Source organism: Vidua chalybeata, chromosome 4 (genome assembly GCF_026979565.1).
Source record: "Vidua chalybeata isolate OUT-0048 chromosome 4, bVidCha1 merged haplotype, whole genome shotgun sequence".
Taxonomy (NCBI): Eukaryota; Metazoa; Chordata; class Aves; order Passeriformes; family Viduidae; genus Vidua; species Vidua chalybeata.
In genome coordinates this window covers 39,323,237-39,330,110 of record NC_071533.1, presented here as the reverse complement: position 1 = coordinate 39,330,110, position 6,874 = coordinate 39,323,237, and the positions used below count along the sequence as shown (strand labels likewise).

The 6,874-nt window shown below is 42.4% G+C and overlaps 1 protein-coding gene across 13 annotated transcripts in view; it reads left to right on the top strand.

The window, feature by feature from the left end:
• The first annotated feature begins 2,074 nt into the window (after positions 1-2,074).
• Positions 2,075-6,874, top strand: part of STOX2 (storkhead box 2) — a 40,648-nt gene continuing 35,848 nt past the window's right edge. For 10 of the 13 annotated variants that reach the window (XR_008430511.1, XR_008430508.1, XR_008430512.1 and 7 more), the window contains exon 1: positions 2,081-2,261. The gene's annotated coding sequence lies outside the window, so the exon portion shown is untranslated. Of the gene's footprint in view, positions 2,262-6,874 lie in introns of all 13 variants that reach the window. The other 3 variants (XM_053940682.1, XM_053940676.1, XM_053940675.1) reach the window with 1 other exon arrangement.

Below are 6,874 nucleotides of genomic sequence, written 5' to 3'. Positions count from 1 at the left end.
AATCAACAAAACCCCCCTTCTTTTATTTTTGTTCCTGAGTTCTCCCTCTCTGGGATTTTGGCCGTTCCTGAAGCAGCAGCAACACACAGGGGTGCATGTCCTGTGGGAGTTGCTCAAGCATCCAAAATGGCTGGGGCGTGGGTGGCCTTTGCTAGAAGAGAACACTGTGCTGGGTTTTGGTTGAAAATGTCGTGCAAAGGTGGGAGTAACGTCCCATCTTCCGACTAGGCGCATATAGCTTTTTCTCCCTGATTCGGGGGCCCTAAAGCGTTGGCAGCTTTCCGTGATGGGTTCGGGATGGGAGGTGTAGGGACCGGGCCCCGCGTTGCCATGGCGGAGGGCGGGCTGTGGCGCCTCGGCGCTGCCGAAGGTGCCGCTCGGTAAGTGCCGCGTCCCGGTACCGGGGAGCCGCCGGGCCGGGCCGGGCTAGGCTGGGCGGTCCTTCCCCATTTGGCTCGGTTGCCCGCCTTGCTGCGCGATAAAAGCTTCGCCAGCAGCGCGGGGCGGCGGGAGGCTGCGCTGCACTCCCGCCTTGCCGGCGGGCGGGCTGTACCGGCGGGGCAGCGCTTCCCCCGGGAGGCGCGGATGGTGCCTTGCCCTGGGTACTCGGCATCAGCTTGGGCTGGCTGGGCTGCAGCGGGCCGCTAGAAAGTGACGGTGCTGGTAGAGGCCGAGCGTCTCTGCAGCGTTTCGGGTGCACGGAGGCGGCCGGGGCGCCCCTGGCTCTGGCGCGGCTGGGCGCGGTGGTTCGTGTCTCACGGCACGGCTCAGCCCGGCCGCTCCCGACAGCCCTAGAAAGCTGCAGAGCTTAGTGGCAAAGCGAGTAAGTCTAGTCTATCTAAGCACTTCCTTTGAGGTTTTTTATTGCTAGTGCTGAAGGGCAAAAGAAACAACGTTTTTAAATAGGTTGCAAAATTTCAAAGCCTATTTAAAACATTGTGAAACATCTCATCAGTCCATCTGTGTTCTTCTCAACGTTTTAAATAGTTGTCCTACTGCAAAATAGAAATAAAAATTTTCCAGACTGGTGGGTGAGACTCCAGGTGAAGCCTTGATCAGCTACTGCAAATCTGTCCAATATTTTCTTCCAGATCTAGAATGGAAATTGATATTAGTGCCTACACTCATAGTGCTGGAAGTATCTCCTTCCACCTCCTGCAGGGCCTTAGCAAAGAATCTTCCTGAAGTTACAAGATACTCTCACACTGTACAATTACTTGTACTTGTTGCATCACAGGTCAGACTGAAAATTACAAACCACTCTGTTTTAGGATTTTTAGATCTTAATTTTAAAATCTGGGACAGTCCCTGAGGGATAAATTATGCATACATAGTACACCTGATGTGTTGGACCTGCTGCATATGTGAGATAGGACTATATACATAGAGTAGCTAGTTTCCAGACATCAGGCAGCCTGAGTTTCCAGGCATCTAGAAAAGTGGGTAATTACTTCAAAAATATGGGAAAAGTCTGCATCTGTAAGCATGCATTGGCCATAGGATTTCTGTGAATAATGTAGTAAGTCTGTTGTGATCTGGTATCATTCTTCCTTTTATCCCTCCTTCCCCCAGCAGATATTTCCAGACTTCCTTTTGTATTTTTTTCTAGTCACTTTCTGAAACTTATTACTAGCTTTGAACACTTGTGAATAAACTAACCAGCAGACCCTTGAGGAGAATGGTCTGACTGATGTCTACACTTACAAAATCAAATGACTAAGGAGTCCAAAGGTATGAAAGTTGTTTCAGAATTCATCTCCCATGTAATAGCTCAGGAGGTAGCCTGCAGTTCATTCCGTTACTTAAGAGCTGTTAATGAAAGCAATACCTTATTTTACAGTATTATTGAAAAAAGGGTGCATGCCAGACAAAGACAATTTACAACCCATTTATTTTCAGCATTCTCTTAATGCCCATTATTTGGAGTAAAACCCATCTCCTGACAGACCAGCTTCTTAGTTCCCTTAATCCTGCAACAAAGTGATAATCCTTTATTTGTGACCTCATAGGCTGTTGCTGCAGAGAATGCTGTGGTAGCAGAAAGCCAACGCTGTGACTTCACTATTGGTGGAAGCCACAGTTGAAGATGACCCACTCTGGAGGCCTGGGGGGCAGTTAATATCCTTTTGGTATTCTGCAAGTGCTTCCTAAGGAGCAGTATCTGGCAAGCAGAATTGCATAATGTCTGTCTAGCTAGGTGATGAATGAGACAATCAGAGGCTGAGTGTGAGGGGAAAATATGTGGTGATTATCTTTTCAAGGTAATTTTTGCCCTTGAAGGAAGTTATAATATAAGGAAGAAAACTGTCACTGGGAAGTTACACTAGGCTTTGGTGTCCTCAGTCTCCAAAGATGCGAAGAATACCAGAATGATACTCTCTAAAAGCAAGAACTCTGCATACCTCTTAAGAATATGATTTTGTAACCCCCAAACTTTTCTTGGAAACACTAACTACATCAAAACTTCTATCAAAAAATGTTTGTCAGGAGCAAGGCAAAAGATGTGTAAATCACATCAAAACCTCTATGCCCTAAAGTAGACTTTTAAGCTCTTGTTTGTAAACTGAAGTATGAAGGAGATGGGTCTAAGACTTCCAGGTATTTCCAGATATCTTACATGCCTGGATTCTTTTTACATTTGAGTGTGAGCTTCTGTGCCATGTTCCAGAAATGAGTGCCTAAAATTAGGCTTCTCAGTAAGTCTTGATTTTAAGAAGTACTGATAGTACAGCAGCACTCAATGGAGATAAAGGGAAATGAAAATCCACATCAGGTTTGAAACTCCAGCTGCAACTATTAGAAACAACATATGGCAATAGAAGCCACATTCGGCTCCTTTACTATCTCTGCCTTTTTCCATAGCAGGAAGATTTTACAGAAATAGTACTTGCAACTCTTAATGTCAAGGGTTATGTAGTCTTGAAAACTGAAGCTATCAGAACCCAGGAAAAAAAATACTAGTAGAAAGTTAATTCCTTTGTTTAAATATTTGGTTTTTGAATGCATCATGATCATATGATTGAACAACAGGAAGACGTATGCTTGCCTGTAACAAAATTACTATTTTATTTTTACTATTGTTTATTCCATTTTTAACTTTCACCTTTTTATGCATGATACAAAAGGTCATGCAGATGAATTTAGCAGGATTGTGCATGTACTACCAACCCCATTGATAAAACTTCTGGAAGTTGTGCAAGCTAAATCAGGTTAAACAAAACACTCTTACTCCAGAATAAATGGCTACTTACATAGGTAAATGACAGTTTACCTATAATAAACCAAGATAGTTCTGACAGTAAATTAGTCTTTTAGAGTAAAGCCCTGAGGTGAGATTCCATCTTATCCCTGTTACACAGATGTTCTCCAGATTATGTTCCGAGCATGTATCAAACTGGATACTGCATAACAAATCCATGTTGGAATAACTCAGTTAAATGCAGTACCAGAAATGAAATACCACCGTTTAAAGCAAAAATTCACACGCATTATGCATAGGCTTTGCAGACCATGCATGGCACCCTTTGGGTAGCCTCACATTTTCAAGTGCGTGTGTGTTTTTAAGAGCTGCTCATAAAGCAGCAGAACACTTCTAAAGACAGTATTGGTGATGACATGCTGAACTGCTTTCACATGTTTCTGTTCAAACTGCCCAAACCATTAACAGACTCCCTTAGTGGTTGTATGTGTGTCTTATTAGCATGCACACTACTAATTTACTCTAACTTTCTTGACTGTCCTGTAAGCTCCCACCCTTCCTCTAGCTTTGATCTTTCATCATAAAAGCTTAGAAGCAGCCTTTTGGATATAAAACTAAATGTTCCTTTTTAGCTATTCTGCCTGTTCCAGACACTGGGAAGGGAGGAGGGTTCTTTCCAAGGCAGTGTAATAATAATATGTAGGTACTCTTGGCAGGAGCTTGGTTCTCTGCTGGGCATGCTGCCTTTGCTGGGTCGTTGGCACCTGAGCTCAGGCTTGGGTCTGCAGCACAAGATACATTTGTTCTTTCGGGCTTTTAATTGAGACTTTGAGTGGAGGTTTTCACTGAATCCTTTGTGTGGAGGGGGTGGAGGTCAGCCCAGAAAACAAAACAAAGGCAAGCACCAAGTAGATGCAAAGCACATGCAGATCAGCTGTCACAAAACAACTGTCCTTTGTTCACTTATTTCTTCACTATACACGCGGCCATTCCCACTTTGCTTATTCCAGCAATTCTGTAGATCCTTATTTTTTCCCCAGCTGGAGGTACTAATTTTATTTCTTACCATTTGGTTATCATTTTTGCTTCCATTTAGCCCTGCTAAGCATTTAGATTGTTTTAACAAGTCTTCTTTCAGAAGTCACGTCTCAGATTCTGCATTGTTTCCTTTTAGAATCAAACAAAAATCAGCTCTTTCCTCACATTTCCTTTTAAGCTTTCCTGTGTTCTCTCTTTGTTATATTGTTTTTCTCTCCTTTCTTCTTCTGCAATCTTTATAGCCTAGGGTTTTTTTTTTAGGTAGCCTCTATATCAACTCTTTAAAGCTTGTAGCTAGTCAGATAGGAAGAGCAGCAGGGGTTTCAAAAAGTGCATTCAGAATTACTTGCATCCCCTGTAGAAGTTTCTGAGAGCTGGTCTGTGCCGCAGTTCCAGCCTCACAAAGCAGCTGGCCAAGTGAGAGAGGGGCATGTACCATCCCCTTCACCATGTGCAGTGCCATGTTTACTGATTATCAGAAATGCTTTTACAGCAGAGAGCCTTCTCAAGCTCTGGTTCTGACCGAGACATTTTTTACCTAAGTAGGAGGTGCCCTCAGGCCCGTAAGATCTGGGTGAGTTAAAGTACTGCCTGTGGAGATTGCTTGTTGAAAGAATATGATGGTAACTATAACGCCTTTTTTCTTCTGAGCAGGAGTAAGGAATTACTTTGTTGTTTTAATGTGTGTTAGAAAATTACTATCGTGCTACAACATAAAATGTAGTAATTCAGAGTTTGAGTTAATATATCCTCTATGCTTTGATCTCAACAATTTTTGATACATTATTTTTTCCCACTGTGTCCTGTGGCTACTTGTGAAATCTATTGAAGAATTTATCTTGATTCCCCTTGTGCTAGCCTTTTGGATTAGTTCAGTTGAAGGTGAGATCATCAGCTCCTGAGATCATCTCAGGAATCTAGCCTTGATATCCTAGTTTAGGTCTCTCTATACTGAATAAGAGGGCAAAGAGACAACTATTTTTATGTGTTCTCATCTTTCAGAAAAATGGGTCATAGCGACACTCAGGGAGCACAAGAACTCCACGCTCTAGTGCTTTATAAATGCTTGGTGAAAGTCCAAAAGAAAAGTCTTGTCAAGTATAGAGAGGAGAAAAAAGAAGGATGGCCACTTCTGGACCCTGTAAATGGTTAATGGTGCTTTGTGCAGCATGGATCAATACCAAATGTTTGGTGTTTAATAGCTATATAAAAAATCTGAAGGATGGAATGGATAATGAAGTGGTAACCCTGTCTGTCAGATCACAGTTGTTCAGGTTCATTAAGGCTGCTGAGGAGGATTTCAGAAGGGACTAGCGACAGCTGAGTGAAACAGCTGAGCAATTCTGCAGAGTAGTGACATCAGCACTGTAGTATAAAGCAGTGCAGTGGGCACTGACAAAATAGTGCTTAAATTTGTTAAGTTTTGTGCTTTTTTAGGAGCATGGTCTCTGCGTGTTGCTGGAGTCAGTGGTGAATGCATTAGATGAGTCAGGAGTGGTAATTAAAAGTCTAAACTTACGACTATAAATGAGGAGGTACGTAAGAAATCATGCAAGAGAGGTTGCTCTGTGCAATTGGTAATTTTATCCTTTTGGATACTGTGTTTGGTTTTATGGCTCATGTACAAGGCAATTTTCAGATTTCTGAAATTTCATTTAAAAATAGAGCAGCAGGTAGAGAGGTATTACTGTTTTGACAGTAGTAAAACATCTGTTGTAGGTTTTAGTTTACTGCTTCCTATAAATAAGTGCTCAGTAAGATTCAAAAGTAAAAGATTTGTGAAATGGACAGGAGGAAATATTTCATCCAGTGAGTTGTTTAATTGTGGGAACCCCTGGTTCCAGGTACTGTCATTTATTTGGGGAGGTAGGTTTTGGTTGCTGCATTTGCTGATAGTTATACTCATTGGGATAAAAAGTCAAAATATGCCAGTCCCTGAGGATCTCAAAAGAACTGTTTCTGTCTGGAATGAGGGCATTTCCCTTTAAGGTGCAGTGTACACTGGTGGTAATGTGTGCAGTTGGATTTCTAATGCTTCCTCTGTGAGATGATTGATGAGCATGAGGGAGGCAGCAGATTTGGTGAGTTGCTGAACTGTTGTGCCATGGCATTTCCTTTGTTCCCATCCTCACAGCTAATCCCCACACAGGTGAGACCAAAGGACAGAATTTGAAAGAATTTTGAACCACTGTGGGAAGCAAGGGTCATTGCATCTACCTCATGCAGGTAGAGCATAGGGACAGAATATACTAATACAGCTTCTTCATGTATTGAGGGGTAAAATATTTCAATTTCACTTTAAAGTACATCTTCTTAAAGGTACTCCAGCCATATTGAAAACTCTGCTCTTGACCACAGGGAAAAAATTGACCCAGTAAACTCTCAACTGCTAAGTCTTTGGAGCATATAACCTTTTCTTTTTAAAAGCACTTTGGCACTAATTTAATTGATTCCATGCCTGGCCTTTTCATCAGTTCTCTCCTAGCCAGGAAAACCTGAACTGTTAAAGGCTGCTGCAGTACCATGGGACTTGTGTTCAGTGTTGCAGGTTCTTATTTTAACCTGATGTTATCTGCCAGTCATCACTATTGGTTTGAAAAGCTGTAACCACTGCAGTACTGTCTTTGGGCTGAAAAT